This window comes from Monodelphis domestica, chromosome 5, assembly GCF_027887165.1.
Source record: "Monodelphis domestica isolate mMonDom1 chromosome 5, mMonDom1.pri, whole genome shotgun sequence".
Taxonomy (NCBI): Eukaryota; Metazoa; Chordata; class Mammalia; order Didelphimorphia; family Didelphidae; genus Monodelphis; species Monodelphis domestica.
Genome location: NC_077231.1, coordinates 58,078,359 through 58,097,546, shown reverse-complemented (window position 1 = coordinate 58,097,546; position 19,188 = coordinate 58,078,359). Strand labels below are relative to the sequence as shown.

Below are 19,188 nucleotides of genomic sequence, written 5' to 3'. Positions count from 1 at the left end.
TTCCAACGGAATGTTCCCAGGAGTGGAAGTTGGGGGATTTGCTGGCCACACTGAGAAGAGAAACTTGAATTTTGGACTTGGTCTCTGTCTCTTTCCCTGGAGTTTTGAAGCTGGCTGAAAGACTCTTGTGAGGCTGTCTCGGTTTTTTGAGGTTCTCTGGCTTTGGACAGTTGAAGTTGACAAGAAGGAGAAACTTGGCTTTTGAGTTGGTGGTCTATTTGAGAATTGAGCTGGCCAGGAAAAACTTAGAGACTTTGAACTTTGTTTTTCTCTGGGGTTGAAGCTGAGAAAGGAGAAAAGCCAGGCTGAAGAAGAGACTTTTCTTGGTGAAGAAGAAAGAAGATTCAAACAGTTGTCCTTCATCTCCCTAACTGTCTTAGAGTCACAGTTTGTGACTGGAATACTTCCTCAAACCTTCCTAAAATTATCCCCATAGTTTGGGGAAATCCTCATCCCTCTTACCTCAGACTCCCATCCTGTTATCCCAATAAACCCTTTGACTTGAAAAGAAGGAAAGGAAAAGAATATCTTTATAGTTTACTCAAGTGGGGAGGGAAGGAGCCAAAGGCTTCAAGAAGAACTGGGTGGATAGGGTTGGTTAAGGGAGGGAGTGAGGGAGGAAGGAAGTTAGGAAATAGATGTATCCATCAGCCATCAGTAGGGATCAATAGGCAGAACCCCAGAGCAAACCCCAGAGCAGTGTCCCCTATGTAACAGCGTCCCTGTGTGTGGCATCCCTCAGCATTTCTCTGTTCTACCTCCATTACAAATAAGCAGCCTCAGGTTCCCCTCTAGCAGATCTCTATCGTTACTAGCAAGAGAATAGAACAGTCATTGTAGAAGAAACAGATTTCCTCAGTTTATCTTCTCTATTTCAACAAGTAATAGTTTCCAGTCAATTTACATCTCCTATTTCAGCTACTAAAATCTTTCCCTTCTTTCAAGGACTAGATTAAGTAGCATTCCTTCCAGGAAGCTGTTCCATGACAGAATCCAAATTAGAGTTAATATTTCCTTCCTAAAAATTTTATAACACTTTATCTAGATATCTCTTTTTTATAAACTACTTTGCAGCATATTTGTTCATTTATCATATGTATGTCATATTTCCCACTTCCTCAATTAATGAAAAGTTCTTTGGGGAGTTTTGTCTTTCCCCCCCTATTTTTGATATCTCTTTGAGCACAGAGACTGTGCCACTTTTATCTCCATATCCCCAGTGTGTAGCAAATGCCTTATCTAGGCACTTAACAAATGCCACCTGAGTTGGTTATTTAGTATAGCAAATTAATTTCATCAAATCACAGATTTAGTGCTAGAATGGATCTCACTTGCAATCAGGTACAATTCCTTCATTTTACCCAAAAGTGAGGGCAGGAGGTGTTAAGAGACTTCCCCCAAGGTTATATATAGGTAGGAAGAAGCAAAGATAAAATTTGAGCTACTTTTCTTATTCCACTGCACCATACTTTACCAAAAGATGATACAAAACCATTTGATTGTTTAAGAACAGACAAATGTCCTTGAATGTTCAAAATAGTCTAACAGATTGTATATGTAATTCCAAAGAGCAATGAGTGGGATGTAAGGAATCTGATCAAGAACAAAGAGGAAGGCATCCGAAGAAAGCCATGTTTTAACTTCCGAAGATACTTTCGAGACTCATGGCACTGTCATAGTTTAGATAGAGGAAAAATTAAATGGTGTCAGTTTCAGAGGATGTGTCTCTATTGTTCAAGCCATTTTATCATCTGTCTCCAGGAATCTCTCTGATATCATAAATACTTCAACTCAATGATATATATATATATATACAAGTAGACTGGAAATAAATTCAGTCTTTAACTCAAATCAGTTAAAGATAAAGTCTGTTTAGGGGGGTAGATGGAACTTTTCTTTAAGTCTAGCTTACTGGCAGTTTGATACAAAGTTCTCATATCATAAACATATTTTAAATATATATTTATTTTTTAACAATTACATATAATAACAAACTTTCACAGAAGTTTTCCTAGGTTACATGATCAAACTTATCTCCTTCCCTCTCTCTTCCCTTCCCCCTCCTGGTGTTGACAGGTGATTCAATATGGCTCATACATATCATAAATATTTTTAAGATCAAGAATGTATAAAGCCTCCATCAAAAATAATTCCTAGAAGAGCAACATTTCCAAAAATCATATTGTCGGCACAAAATGAATTGCTGAACCATGATTAATTCAAATACCTATTACAAAATTAGAAATGGCACCATTACAAGAAGACTGACAGGAATTATGTGATGTTTGGAAACTGGCAGTTATCCAGAGTTCAGTGTTCTAGCACCTGAAATATATTTATGTCATTCAACCCATCTCTGCATTGTCTCACATCCTCATATGCCCCTCAAAGATTTTCTGAAAATATTGCTATATTCATTTTATGTGTTTTTTCTTTGACTTCATTCTATTCTCTGTTTTCCTCATAGACAACCTTGATCTGTTCTATGCTCAAATGACCTTCATTATAGCTCCTGGATATATGTGCAAAGTCTGATCAGTTGTAATTTGCCAAGGGTTCAGAATGTGATGAGATATGCATATAGTTTCTCATTCAGCTGCTTAAACCTCTATATTCAAATACAAATGTTTGCAAAAGCATACCCGGATTAAAGAAAAAATAATGTCCCATATAAAAACCAGCTTTTAAAATGGTGACATGCTTGCTTTTCTTCACTACAATCAAAAGTATTTAAAATTTCCATATAAAAAAAATCATACACAATGGCGACAATTATCACTACCACTATTATGTATGAGCATTTTAGATGGTGATTTAAAATACTTTTCTTTGTAGTAAAGAAAATCATATATAAGAGAGACAATTATCAAAACCATTAGACAGCTAGATTGGAGTAGTCTATAGAATGCCAAGCCTGGGGTCAGAAAGACCTGGGTTCAAATTTTGGCTCAGACACTTACTTACTAGCTGTGTGATCCTGGGCAAGTCACTTAACCCTGTTTGCCTAATTTTTTTCTTCTGTAAGATGAGCTGCAGAAAGAAATGGCAAACCACTCTAGGATCTTTGCCAAGGAAACCTATATGAGGTCACAAAGTATTGGACACAACTGCAAAATGATTGAATAATGGCAAATGCTCTTCAATCCTTATTCTTTGAGTTGATAGGGTAGTGAATTGGGAACCAAGAAGACCTGTGTTGAAAACCTACTTTGGTCACTTACTAGCTTGGTAATACTAAACTAGGCAAGTCATTTAATCTCCCTGAATATCAGTTTCCTCATCTGTTAAATGTGGGGTTTGGAGTCAATGACCAGTTTTGATCCTAGGAAGAGTGACTTATCAGATGAAAGGAAGCTACATGAAAAGGAGCTCAAAATCTTTGATCATTGTGATTTAATTCTTCTTCTCTATTTTGGGTATAAACTTTATTTTGTGTATAAAATTCTCACAAGCAGATTTTCCCTTAGTGCAGTCCACAATTTGACCACCATTGTTTTCCACTTCCATCACTGATCATCTGAATCACATAGTTCAGTGAGTGGGCTAATCCAGAGCCATAATACTTTTTGTACTTATGGTAAGATGTGTGGGGCTCACCTCAGATATGGCTATTAAAGTATAGATGTCTCTCCTATATTATGATGAAGTTTCCATATTACCACCAGAGAGAAGAGGGTAGAGGGGGCCACCTGGAAGAGGAAGCATACTCCAAGACAAAATCAGGTCACTGGGGTTGAAGTTAAGTAGAGGAGGAATTCATCTTGGGTGGGATCAAAAGACAGAAAATGCACATTATAGTTGTGTTTTTAGGTTCTCAAAAAATACCCTGGTGTAAATTTCCATTTGTTCCCTTGTTACAATTTGGGGGTGTGTGTGCAAATTTTTTTTTGTATTGGAAGCTCAAGTAGCACATGACATTTCACCAAATGGCTTCAGAGTTTGGATTAGGGGAAGGAGAAGACCCAAAAAATTAACTGGGGTGGGAGGGAGGGGAGATGTGGCTCCAGTGGATGAAATATAAAATATGTACTGCCATCCTTCCATCATTGGGGTAATACATCTTTGCAACTGCTTTAGCAAGTAGCTACATGAAAATGGGATTTAATTTTTGGGGCATTGGAGAATTTGTTTTCAAATAGCCTGGTTTACCATTGGCAGGTGATATTAAAGTTAAACATGAATTAGAAAAATCAGGGTCTTTGCATTTGCTTTCCTATTGTGCATGGTTCCAGGCCAGAATCTTTAACAATTGTTAAATATGATACTGCATTTTTGGAAGATACAGAGGCCAGAATGAATGAGATGGAAAGCTATAGATGTGTATCTCTCCTTCCTGCAATAGAATCTAAGCACCTTGAAGACAGGTTTGTTGATTTTGCTTTCTTGAATCTCCAATGCCTAGTAGTTTATCTTGCCCAAAGTAGTTATTTAATATATTTGTTGATTTGAATGGAATAGGTTGTCATCTTACTGGTTTATATAGTACTGAAATTTAAAGATGAGAAATCCAATGAAAGCTAGAGTGTGTGACTCCTCAGGAAGTAGAATTTCTTGAAGAGCAGGGCAGCAGGTTGAGTGTCAGTGGCATACATTTCAGGTCAGAGATCTCCATAATTTATATCTGTTTAAAGAATCTCAAGAGTTAGGTCATTGTTTTAGCTACAATCCTACTAGTACAACTAGCACACCAAGAAAACCAAAACTTGACACTGCTCTTGCCAGCTATAACCTTGTTTCTTCTGTTTCACAAATAAAAATTTTACTCACTATATACTTTATTTCACCAACAGTTTCCTGCTTCATCCTCAGAAAGCTGGCTTTTATCTCTTCACCACCATGACCAAAATCAAAAAGTCTTATTGATTTTTTTCCCTGCCAACATTTCCAAGATGCATCTCTTCCTCTGAACTCCCACAGCCATAGAGTTTGTCAAGACTTTAATCAACTCATTCTCTGGCTACTGCAATTGCTTCATAGCCTTTTCTTTTCCTCCTCCAATCTATTGAAAATAGAGGGGGAAATATCAAACTATTTATCAAGTGTCATTTTGATAAAAAAAATAATTCTCCTTCCCAGAAACCCAAAACAGCTCCCAGTTGTCCCTTAAATCAAATGAAAAGTAATCATTTCCAGGGCCTCTTTCCACTAACTAAAACTTCATTGCCTAACTTCTTTCATTCCCCAATAAAAATGAAGTTGAACTTTCTACTCTGACCAAGCAAATTTATTTATTCTCATATGGATAGCCTGATTCTTACTACAACTCTTCATATATTCAGTTCCTCTGTATTGAATTCCCTTTTCTCCTTTCTATCATCTGACTATATTCTCCATTCATTAAAAATACTACTTTTGACAATCTAGTCCTTTATCCACATCTCCATAACTCTTAGAGGTGTTTCTCTTCTTTAAGAAAATCTGATATAGATATTATTCTGCATTTAAATCACCTAACTTATGAACAGAAGAGTTCATTGTACAGTCATTTCCTCCTTGACCTAAGCCTATTCTTTACCTTCAATATGCAATAATACAATACAATAATACAATAATACAATAACCAAGCAGAGAATCAACTAGCTTCAAAACTCTTCCCCCACCATCTCTTTTCTTCTCCCTTAGTAGAGCTCAACCATACACTTTACAACTTATTTTTTCTCTTTGATTCAAAGCTCAGTTAAATTCTATTTGAGGCACATATGAATATATTTTTTCTTGTCCAAAATACCCTATTCTGTCCTTGTCCCCCCCCCCCATTTTATCCCTCCTCTTTTAAACTTTCTCTCATCATCTCAGGAAAAGTTTCCTCCCACCTACCATTGAAATCAGCTCATTAATGAGAAAAATATAAATAACGGCTGAATAAGTCAAAATATATGAACCATATGTATGTCCAAGAAAATTCATACATTGTAGAATAACAATAATAATTATTAGTCATAATATTTTTAAAGCCATCAATCTTTAAAGTAGTACGTGTCATATATATTATGTATATAAAGTATTATATCTATTATATTTGTAACATATTTACATTTACATTTCCTCCCACAATATTACTGTAAAATAGATAATACAAGTATTTTGATCCAATGATCCATTTTATTAATGAAAAAACTAAGGCTTAAAAACAAATCTGAATGACAAGTCCAGAGTCATAGAGATTAGAAATGTTTTGTTTTTTTTTGGTTAAGAATTGAAATCTCTATTTCCTTGTCTAGCACTCTTTCCATTGCAACTGCATAGAAATCCCTTTCAGAATCTCGACAACATGAATGATTGTACCTATTTATGCAAATTATCTTGCTTCAAACAATAACACTCAAGATAAAAATTTTAAACATTTTTAAAAAATGGACAATATTGGAGCCATGTTTTTCCCTATTTCTTATTGCAAATATACAATTTTTAACAACCTGCCAAATTAAAATTTCACTAATTCTCTAGTCTGAAGCTTCTCCCAGAAAAATGTGAGAACAACTAATACATATTCTGCATATCAATATGAGGTGATGGCCTTGGGTTCTTTGAGCCTAACCTATTGGAGCACAAGTTCTGGTAATTCTTTCCAAGCTGAAAAATGGTTCACTTATTGGGTTGTATGCCTCTTACCAAACAACTAGCATATTTACATTAAATGAAATTCATTTATAGAGTTCCTGGGTAATAGATAGTTTTGGTCACAGCAATTCATTAAAGCAATCTATTATGGTATGGAAGAGCTGAAATCTTTATAGTTTCAGATAGAATATACATATATGAAATCAATGAATATTCCAGTAAGAAATATATTAAATAGAATTTTTTAGGTCTAGTATACAAACCTGACAAGCTTTCTAAAAAAACACATTTTTTAATGAACAAAAATCTGTTTTCTCTTCCTCCTAACTCTCTCCTACTCATTTTTTAAAAAAGAAAAGAAGAAAAAAACACCTTGTTACAGATAGGAACAATCAAGCAAAAGAAATTAATGTATTGGCCATGGATTTTTCCATTGAGAAAATGTATTCTCAGTTTCAAACATCAAGACTTTGGATTCCCAGCTAGTCTGCAAATTAGTGACACAAAAAATGTCAAATATAAAAATCAGATAATTTAGGGATAATTATTCACACTACAAAAAGATTATTTGCTTTATAAAAAGGATGCACCACAGGGTTCCCTTAAATAAAAAGGCTGCCTAATTAGTTTGAAACAGATTTTGATTTACATTTATCTTTACAGAAAATTTAGGTTACTTTAGAATGAGGTAAGTCTGTGCTGCTAAAAAAAAAATATCCCAACTCTGTGACAGTTTTCACTTTTTTAACTGCTGTTGGACTTGTCAGAATCTGCCATGTAGGAAGCAAGATTTAATTTTATGGGTCACCCACCTTTCTCCTTACCTTCCTTAGCAGAACAAAAGCTGCTGTTTGCTCTTTCCCAGTGCCCCAGGTGATAGCATTCTGTCTTTGCATGGCTCAAAAGGCATCCCTTTGTCCCATATGTCTCTTGCAAATGCATATTTAATTTAAAACTGCACATATGAAAACTTGACAAACAAGATCTATTTTTTTGTACTAAAAACACCAAGGGTAACTAATTCTCCAAGCTTAAATTCTGTATCAATATCCCCCCATTTACTATATGCATAATATATGTGTATATATTACATACATATGCACAAAATATATATACATATATAAAAACACATATTTATGTAGGAATATAGAAAATCTTGGGAGAAGAAATTTTCAGTTCCTTTTAAGTCACTAATCTAGCTTTGGGAAATAACAGAGATGAGCTAGGTCTCCTTGGCAGCCTTGGGATTCATGGCCATCGATTTAGAGGGCAATAACAAAAAAGATATCATCTTGTTAAGTCCCTCATTTTTAAAGACAATGAAATGGAGGTCTTGAAATTTGGGTAAAATGCTCAAGGTCACAAAAAGAGTAAATGGCAGAGGCAGGGTTTGGTCTACAGGTTATAGATTCAATACTGGACTCTTACTCCATCATTGCCAGGCTTTCAGCACTTGAGGATCCTCCAAACATAACTCTTAGAGGATATACTGGATATAGCCATAGGGATTTTTAAAACCCTTACCTTCTGACTTAGAATCAGTAGAAATATCAATTCTAAGACAGAAGAGCAATTGGGGTTATCTTGCCCAGGATCACATAGTGAGGAAGTACCTGTAAAGTCTAAAAAACTAGACTGGGGTCCTCACAGGTCATCCAGTCCAACTCCCTCATTTTACAAATGAGCAACCAGTAAGATTCATATTCTCTTGAAGGGCACATAAATTGGAAATTAACAATGCAATGGCCATAAAACTGAACAAATAGCTATCTGAGCAAATGTTTTATATTTTTTTAAAAATATATTAGATCTTGGGAAAGCTAGGTGGCTCAATGGATAGAAATAAAGTCATGGAGACAGGAGGTTCTGGGTTAAAATCTGACCTCAGATACTTTATGTTTGTGTGAACATGGGATAATCACTCAACCTCAATTGAATAGTCTTTATCGCTCTTCTGACTTGGAATTGATACTAAGACAGAAGATAAGGGTAAAAAAAAGCAATATATGAAGTCTTATAATTCCTGCTGAACTAATGAATATTATAGAGTATGGAAAAAAGAACATTGACCTTCGAGTTCTAGAACCCAAGGTATCTCTCATCCTCCCAGAAAGGCAAAGGGAAAACTATCTAATCTTCCTACACCTGGATTTTCTCATCTATAAAAAGAGGAAATTGGACTAGATACCTTCTGACTCTAGATGTATACTAGTGATATTGATGAATAATAATGATATCAGATTTAGAAAACATAACAACCAGGAGTATGTTGATAAATGTTTAACAACTGCCTCACCAAAAAAGTATAAAAACACATTTTAAAGTTTAATCTGAATTAACATTTTCTCTAACACTTTTGTAAGTGTAGAAAATTAGCAAAACAATCAAGTCTTAATTTGTAGCATTTATTGATATCTAAGGTATAATGTTCACACTGAAAATTTAACTATCAGCTCTCATGAGTCACATAGCTATGCCTAGCACACCCCTGATAAAACTACAACTTTTTTTGAAACACATAAATGATCTCATTAAGTTTAATTTCCTAAGGAGTATGGCTGTTTGTGAAAATATACTTTAGTTTTGACTATTCTCCAACCCATTATTTGCTCTCACATTTATGTCATTCCTTTATAAATATTTGCCTGTCACCTGACTTCTGATACCACCTTTCTGAGGCTAATCCAAAGAGAAAGCAGCTAGAAAAAATCCTTCCCATTTGGCATTCAAACAGAAAACAGCTGAATAGAAATATTGCATAGGGCAGCATGACAGAAAGCATGATTCCTTCCAATAATGTCAGACCCTATGGTGAAGCTCTTTATTATCAAATGATTGAAAACTCCAACAATTCTACATAATCATTATGGAAATTTTTTCTGAAAAAATTAAAACTCAGTTGATTTGGGCTAGCCGCATGGCTGAGTTATTTAAACCCACACACACATACACACACACACACACACACACACACACACACACGTTCAAGAGGCAAAGAGGTCAAATAGAAGATTCAGAGTCAAATGATCTCCATTTGATTCCCAACACTGACACCTCCTAGCCATGCCTACTTTGGCAAGTTCAAATCCTGACTTTGATTCTTGCTACTCATGTGACCCTGGAAAAGGTTAATACTTCTCTGAGTGTTCATTTCTTCATCTATAGAGAGACAGAACTAGATCAAGTGTTCTTAACCTATCAGCCAGTAACTTACAATTTTTTAATTAAAATTAAGATTAAAGTCTAATTGGTTTGCTTTTTAATCCTATGGGTTTTATTTTCTGCATTTAAAGTATGTTTCCAGGAAGGGTCTATAGACTTCATCAGATTCTGGCATGGGAAAAAGTGAATGACCTTTAAAGAAGCTTAACCATCGCCGGACAAGATAGTGTTGGAAATGTCTTCTAGCTCTCAGTCTTTAAGATTATAAATAAAGTTAAGAGGAAATTAATTTATTTTACAAATTAGAAAACCAAGGTTCAAAGAAACGGATTTATTTGCCCAAGATTTTTGTTGTGTTCAGGCATTTTTTCAATTACATATGACTCTTCATGATCCTATTTGGGGTCACTAACAAGTGATAGAGTCAAGACTTGAAGTCAATCTTTGACTCAAAGTCCAATGGGCTCTACACCATTAGCCTAGAGATTTTTTTTTCAGTTGTGACTGACTTTGTGGATACAATTGGTACAATTGGTATTTTATTGGAAATGATATTAAAAGTGTTTTGCCATTTCCTTCTCCAGCTCATTATACAGATGAAGAAACTGAGGCAAACTAGGTTTAGTGACTTGCACAGTGACTCAATCCATTTTGCCACCTAGTTGTCCATTAGTGATATTAAATAACATTTATATCACATTTACTCTATGCCAGACACTGTTCTAAGAGCTTTACAATTATTATCTTGTTGGATTCTCATCAGGGAAGTATTATTAATACTGTTATTATTTCTGAATTTAAAGATGAGGAAACTGGGAAAACAGAGATTAAATTATTTTCCCAGTCATATAACTAGTATCAAAAGCCACATTTAAACTCAGGTTTTCCTACTCTATGTAACTGGCAAACACACACAGGTGTGTGTATATACATATTTATGCTCAATTATGTATATGTATACAAATATATGTATATGTACACATTTATACCATCCATATATATATATGTATATATATTCTATGAATATGTGTGTGTGTGTGTGTGTAGAATGGCATAGAGGCACAGTAAGACCTGTATTTGAGTCCTACTCTAATACATAACTGGTTTTGTGACTGAAGTCAGGTCCTTGAACTCCTTTTTTTATTCCAAACCAAATTTGAAGACTCTAAAATGACTTGAAGGCTTCATAAGAGGTCGTTTATCTACATCAGTAGAAGGAGATCTCCTACATCACTGATACCTACACCTTTAATATTTACTTAGATACATATGTAATTATTTACAGAAATATGTATATTTTTGTAGTGAAATACATGCATGAATATGTCCACAAGCTTAAATATGGAACTTCCAATAAACAAATTATTTCCAGGTGAGTAACTCTTTACAAGTTATAATCTTAGGGAATTAATTAGGAGTGTGAGAGGTTATGTAACTTTCCTAGGGTCACATATTCAGAATATAATAAAAGCAGGAACTGAACCCATGTCTTCCTCACTTTGAGGTCAGCACTCTAGACATGAAGGGATGCTGCATCTTATAATTATGTATACTGAGAGATCAATGGAAAGAGAGAGGGATCACTAGAGGGATGTGATAGATGATAGAGACAGATATGCATACTCTAATATTGACTTATGCCTAAGGGATAGTATAGCTCTGCATTTTGACACAGACAGCTAAAATAAAATCAAGGTTCAATAAAAGAAATAATAAAATGATAATAATAAATACTCCTGCTAAGAATAATCTGTAGAGGGGTGCACTGAAGCACAAAGGCAGATGCCACAACATATTTTTTTATGATGCAAGACTGCTCATGATCATCTATAGATAATGAAGCAAAACAACTTGGCAGCTGATAAAGCACCAAATAATAGTAAGAAAAAGCAAACATTTCCTACACAATGAGAAAATTCATAAGGAAAACGAATCATCTCTTTAAAACCATTAATGGAATGGCTTCAAGGATGTGCTTGAAGTAATTTGACAAATCCCTGAATATCAAAGACATATTCTTATGTCAAGAATAAATAGACCATCTCCATTTTTCTTGCACAAAAGGATGTTGTTTTCTTTAGCATTTCAGAACTACAGAATGTAAAAGGGGACACTAAAAAACACAACCACCAATCTCCAAAAGTGATAAACAGTATTGCAAAGGCTTAAAATACCTTTTGTGGGCAGCGTCAGGATAATTTCTTGAGAGGGAGAGGGCACGATCTTCAAGCAAATGGGCTTCCACTAAGTGCTAGGCTATTCACCAATCAAGCTCTTCTTTTTTCTCTTTCCTCGGTCCCTAGAGAGAGAAAAAGAGTGACAGAAAGATACAGAGAATCCATGAAAATGCTGGCTTGGTACTCTCCATTTGCTTTCACTATTGACTCCTTGTACATACACACTACTGTCATTTAGAAAGTACATTCATTATTTATGGGATGCCTTATCCACCTCAGTTCCTGGTTGCATTAGGTACTCTGAACTAAGAACTAATAGGTATGAATCATATTCACAAATAAACACAAATTCAGAAGGAAAAAATGTTTCAAAAATATTTTCATATTCTTCTGACCTCTTTCTATGCACCAGCACAGGTCCAAATAAGAGAAGTTGCTAGCCCTTGTCATAGATTGCATCCCATAGGAATTAATAGCAGCAGGGAATTATCTCTAAGCAATTCCCACTTTGTTTGTTAACAAGTCTCCACGTTAAGGTACCTCGGTATCAGACACTTTTTTCCCACTCTTTTTAGAATTGCTGAGATGTCAACTGAACTCATTCATTGTATTTATAAACTTTTAAAAGAATTCATTTTTGCCAATGGTAAATGCCTGGCTATTTGCCTAGACAACAAACTCAGCCAGAGGTAAAGACATTTAAAAGACACTCATTTTCTTTGAGTTCTTATTTTTTTTTAAAAACTCATTAATTGCATGGAAAAGGTTCTTTTCTTCTTAATTATTATAAAAATTTACAAATGAGGATTTTAAGGCACTTAATAATTATTTTAAAAGCCCCTGGGAAAATGCATCTTATTTTTACAATTGAGAAAAAGTGGGTTTCTGAAATCTGCTAAATGTTGCAAAATTAAAGCTCAGAAGCTATATGTGATCTTATTGCCCTAACACAAAGTCTATTTTCTGAGTTATCTTTGTCTATCCAACAGTCTAACCACGTGAAAGACAGTAAAATAGCAGACTTATTTCTAACTGAATATTACAAATATTACTTAAAATAATCAACTGTCATGCCTGATAACCTGATAATTCACCATGGCCCCTGATGTTGGAGAGACTAAAGCTGCAATATTTGAGAGTTCCAAGCTTTCGGAGGACTAAAACCAACTGGGCATCTACACAAGCATTTTTAATAGCACCTAATATGTTTCAAGTACTGCATTTAGCACTCCACAAATATTACCTCATTTGATCCTCACATCTCTGCAAGGTAGGGACTATTATTACTCTCATTTTTCAGTTGAAGAAACTTACTTGGACAGACAAGAGGTTAAGTAACCTATTCAAGGTCATATAATTACTAAGTACCTGAGAAAGGATTAGAACATAGGTCTTTCTGATTCCAAGCCCATTCTGTTATTAAATTAGGAAGGAAGGAAGGAAGGAAGGAAGGAAGGAAGGAAGGAAGGAAGGAAGGAAGGAAGGAAGGAAGGAAGGAAGGGAAGAAGGAAGGGAGGAAGGGAGGAAGGGAGGAAGGAAGGAAGGAAGGGAGGAAGGAAGGAAGGGAGGAAGGAAGGAAGGGAGGAAGGAAGGAAGGAAGGAAGGAAGGAAGGAAGGAAGGAAGGAAGGAAGGAAGGAAGGAAGGAAGGAAGGAAGGAAGGAAGGGAAGGAGGAAGGAAGGGAGGGAGGAAGGAAGGAAGGGAAGAAGGAAGGGAAGAAGGAAGGGAGGAAGGGAGGGAGGAAGGAAGGGAAGAAGGAAGGGAGGAAGGGAGGAAGGGAGGGAGGGAGGGAGGGAGGGAGGAAGGGAGGAAGGGAGGAAGGAAGGAAGGAAGGAAGGAAGGAAGGAAGGAAGGAAGGAAGGAAGGAAGGAAGGAAGGAAGGAAGGAAGGAAGGAAGGAAGGAAGGAAGGAAGGAAGGGAGGGAGGAAGGAAGGAAGGAAGGAAGGAAGGAAGGAAGGAAGGGAGGAAGGGAAGAAGGAAGGGAGGAAGGAAGGAAGGAAGGAAGGAAGGAAGGAAGGAAGGAAGGAAGGAAGGAAGGAAGGAAGGAAGGAAGGAAGGGAGGAAGGGAGGAAGGGAGGAAGGGAGGAAGGGAGGAAGGGAGGAAGGGAGGAAGGGAGGAAGGGAGGAAGGAAGACACATTCTATTGTTTTAATCACCTCCTTCCTTCAGATTTTTAGTATCTACCATCCTTTTAAGAATTGAGTTACCTTCATAATGTAATGAGATATGACAATAAAACTATGGGATTGCATATAGAGGAAAAAGCATTGCATTTTGAATACTTTACCAAATTCTATAATAGCCCCATATAAATTTTTTGAACCTCAGTTTCCTCATCTAATAAATGGAGTAGATTATAATTAATGTTTGTAGCAACTCTTACTCTTGTGACTAGTTACTCTATATTGAAAAAAAAAGCATTTTAAAAATGACTTCAGTTGGAAGATACATGTACTCCTCTATGAAGGATTGGTTATGTCAGTTGCTTGATTCAGAGGGTTGTTGTTTGTTTGCTGTTGGGGAATGTTTTGGGGGGAGAGAGAGGAGAGTGGGGTTGGTCCAAGTACATGATATTGGTACAAACAACTTATAGTCAGGAAAAACCTGTTCTACCAACAAATACTATTTAGCAGGCCCCCTGCAATGTATTCATCTGGGAAGGCTGCTGTACACAAAGATATTAGAAGAAAATAGAGATTATGATGGTTTATGATCTAGATAGCTGATTTTATAAATGATTACATTGCAGGCTAAACATCAACTAATTACTATGAGAAGAAAGACTAATTAATGTCCATTTTAAAAGTGAAGAATTAGAGAAAAGGATTACTGAAGTGCATGTCCACTCAAGGTGCCTAGTGGGAATCTAAGTGAATAATAACAGCTGCCATTTATATAGCCATGAATGAGTTTACAAAGCACTTTAAATAAGTGAAAGAATGGAATGAGGATTGGAGGGGTTACTGAGTAAAGTAGGAGATCTGTAAGTTTATATAACTCTACTTTTTAAGTGAAGGAATATTTTTGGAACCACTTTCAGCACTTTTAATATTATATTTCTGCTATTTACTCTGTGACTCAGAGAAAGTGAATTAAACTCTCTTGTCCCCAGTCACGTTATCTGTAAAACTGAGGGATTTGAACAGATAATGTCTGAGGCTACTTCTAGCTCAGTCTATAATATGGTATGATGAAAACACCGAGATAATTTAGTTAAACTCCCTCAACTTTTTTTTCATGTCATACAAGGCTCTTGAGTCCTAGTATCAATGGAGTCTACTAAGTAAGCTTGCAAATCTAGAAAAAAAAAACTTATTGAATATACCATGATCTAAGCACTTAATTTTATCGAGAGTTAATTCTTGCTTTAAATTCTTAAATTTAATTTCATATTGTTTCTTTTTCTATAATGTGTTAATGTTCCTATGTTAATATAGCAAATCTATATATCATTTCTTTTTCTAGAATGTGCTAATATTCCTATATTAATACAGCAAATATATATTATATATTTAAATAATGACAACTTATTTATAAAAAGAGATCTCTCAGATTGGTTTTCCAAAAAATGTTTATGCATATAGGAAAAAAAGAACCAAACTCAGGATTGTTAAATGCTTATGGGTTAGGATTACCTGACTATTTAAAGATATGGCTGGAGCTTGTACTAATGTCTCCCTATCTCCAAGTCACCTGATCTCTATACTCAGAGACGTGCTTGAGCCCGTTCCAACTTGCTCTTCAGGTTTAGTTTTTAAATTTTCAATCTGAGTATTTACAAGGCAAAAATGATAATAAATCAGGGCCTGAACTATTATGTTATTGATTGCCTTGACTTAAGAAAGTGATAGAGAAAAGTGTTTTGCGTACTATTTTTGAGTGGGGAAAGAGGGAGTCAATTGTTAAATATTTACCAATATATAACTGTCTATTCTTTTTATCTTGACTCTCAGTATAGAGAACTATCTCTAATGTTGATGAATTTAACTAATTGTTTTAAAAAAGATTTTTTCGTATAAAAAGGCAAACATGGAATTTCTGATTTCTATAATCCAGGAAAAATTTGGATTGCTATATACAACCCTCCATAAGTGGTCTTAGAGCAGAAAAGGAGGAGGAAGAAGAGAAGGATGAAGATGAATAGGACAAATAAGAAGGGGGAAGGGGAGGACAAGTTTTAACAATTAATGGAACTGCAAATGGTGGCACACCTACAATCACTGCTACTGGGGACATTGAGAGTGGTGAATATCTAGAATTAAGGAGTTCTGAATTATAGTAGGATTAAAGCCAATTGGGTGTCCTCATTAACTGTGGCATCAATATGCCAGGAATGAAGGGGACACCAGGATTTCCAAGATCAATTCACAAAAGAGAGCAAGTTAAAGTTTCCATCCAGATAAGTATTAGACTGAGGCTATGAATAGCCACTATGCTTCTAACTCAGGCAGGAGAAAGGGACCCAGTTTCAGAATAACAAAAAGAATTAAAATTATAATAATAATAAAATGAATAATAATGGAAATATTTGTAGTATTAGCAAAGGCTCAATTAAACTTTGGAGATAGAAACTCAGAGAACATCTAGGCTGATACTTTCATTGTACAGATGAGAAAATGGAGACCAGGAGATTTTAAATGACTTATCCAAAGTCAAACTGATTACTAGGTAGCAAGACTGGTCAGTATTTGACCTTAGTACTTGCCATTTCACATTTAAATAATGAAAATGGCCCCTCAGCAAAACATCATGTGACTGATGCCCTCCAAAATATTCATTTTCAGCACAGCACTCAAAAATTCCTCAAGTTAGAACTCAAAGCCCTGACCTGATTCAAGACGCATCTGCTACATGGAGTATTTCCTGATTCACCCTTTCCCCAAACCACTGACAGTACCATTTCTCCTTAACTAACTCAGCTAACCACAGTGTATTTATTCTTTCTGTATCACCCACCTGCTACATGTATTTATGTATATGCCTGTTCTATTAGAAAGTAAGATCCTTGATAGAATGTATTGTTTCATTATTTGTATTTACATTTCCAGTATCCCACATAGTATATGAAAAGGAGCAGATGTGCAAATAAATACATAATCATGAAACAGTGGCTTGATCTATCTATTCCGGCTTCTCAATATTCCTGAAAACAAATCCCAAGTCCTAACAGAGTGCTAGCCTTTCTATTCTCTATACACAGTGTGGTTAGTCTTCCTTCATGACTTCCCTCATGTTATGCCCACCCCTGTCTATAATTCCCTGTCTTCTTTTCTTCTGATGGCAATTCTTGTTATTTTAAAAATATATTATTAAAAATTTTACATAGTGTTATTAAAAAAAAACTAGCCTAGATCCCACCTCTATATAGCCCTCTTTGTTTCTTTCCGCTCACAAGCCTCTCTAAAGTCCCATGGTAGGTATAGCATACAGTGTTGAGATTCTGAGAATCCTAGAGTTGGGGGGTATCTGGGAATTCCCCTGGGATAACTTCTGTCCCAATTCAGTAATCTTGTCTAGGACATTTCTGACAGAGGCATCATTCTCAGGAGAGAGAAGGAAGTAAGCTAAGTAGGGGTCGTGGGACAACAGGAAATATATAAAGATGAATACCCCAAAAAATCTCTATCCTATAACAAGAAACTAAAGAGGCTTCCAAATTCAATCAGTTCATTGTGGTTCAAATTGAATTATAAAAGTTCATAAAATGCTAGGAACTAACCTCTATAAATTAATAATTATGCAAAAAAATAATAACCATTACACATATTTAAAAAGCTAATTTCTTTCCATTTTAAGAGTTACTTACATTGAAACTAAAATATATGAACTATTTAGAGGCATATTGAATTTTTACTAAGCACTGCAGCTGGCAAAAAAAAAATATGAAAATGAAGTCCTTGAAGCAATCATTCAAGATTCAGTTAAAGCACTACCTCCTAAATTAAACCTTTATGGTTTCCCCCAGTTGGCACACTCCCCATTCCAACAAAATTACATTTTATTTACTTTGCACGTATTTTGTCTTATTAGCGGTGTTGTTTCCCTGTCAGGAATATATAAGCTTCTTCAGGTTAGTGACTCATGCAATTTTTGTCTATATATCCTCAAGATTGCCTAGCATACAGGAAGCATTTAATAAATGGTTGTTAAACTGAATTAATCCAGATTGAAGAGGTTAATTTAAATTGGATTTTAATCATTGTTGGTAAAATATTTTTTTTACTAGTGTAACTTTATAATTGACTAAAATGAAATGATAAATTTTATGTGTATGTTATTTTACATATGGGAAAATCGACACAATAGGAATAAGACATTCTTATAGGTAAATAAAAAAAAACCAAAACATTGCAGGGAAGAAAATCCTACTCCTGAGTGTTTGAATCATGTCTGTTCAGACAGTAAGCCTAGGCTGACTACCCCCTAAGCAGGTACTGTAAACAAATAGATATGTGTCTTAGCTTGTCAATATGTTTTTATTTGGGCTTCTCTGGCACAATGAATGTGACAAAAATGTTTGACATACATCTTCTGAAAAAGCTCACAGTATTCTGGAAGAGGAAGCTATTCCCTGTGGTCTGCCAGGCAGAAAACAAGGGGGCAGGAACTCTGAGTGTATGCTTCTTACAGCAGCGATGATACTGATCGCCAAATAATTTCCACCCTGAAACACTAGAGACGTGTGTTCCTTTCACCCCAATAGAATTTGGTACAAGTGTTGGCCAACTGGTAAACACCATTGACATGACAGTATCTATATGACTATTTGTGTAACGAATAGGAGCTTTGTAAAAACAACTCTACAGAGCTTTCTTCATTTCTCCACTTATTGAATGAGGGTGTCAGGCTAGCTACATAATCTCTAATGGTATATAGATTTATCTCTGAAATATAAAGGAGTCAGCTCAAATCCTGCCTCTGATACTACCTGGAAAGTCATTTAATTTCTATAAACCTCAGTTTTCACATCTGAAAAATAGGGATGAGAGCTGTCAACCTCTTAGGACTTTTGTGAGGTAGACCAAATAAGAAAATTTATTTAAAGCACTATGTAAACATTGAAGAGTTTATAAATGCTTTTGTTTGTTTGTTGTTGTTGTTAAAGCATGTTTGGTCTAATCAATTCATTTTAGAAATAAAAAACAAACCTGAAGCCCATAGAGGTGGAGAGTTTTCCAAGTTCACATATGGCAGAGTCAGAGTATGGACCAAAGGGAGAGTTCATTTTCATGGGATTCATTCTGTCTAAATGTATACCAACTCCTGGGTTACTAGATAAGAATCTCACA

General features: G+C 35.3%; 1 protein-coding gene across 10 annotated transcripts in view; it reads right to left on the bottom strand.

Moving 5' to 3' along the window:
* Positions 1–19,188, bottom strand: part of SYT1 (synaptotagmin 1) — a 734,125-nt gene that overhangs the window by 566,096 nt on the left and 148,841 nt on the right. For all 10 annotated transcript variants that reach the window (XM_056798523.1, XM_007503097.3, XM_056798520.1 and 7 more), the window contains one exon: positions 11,898–12,022. The gene's annotated coding sequence lies outside the window, so the exon portion shown is untranslated. The remainder of the gene's footprint in view (positions 1–11,897; positions 12,023–19,188) is intronic.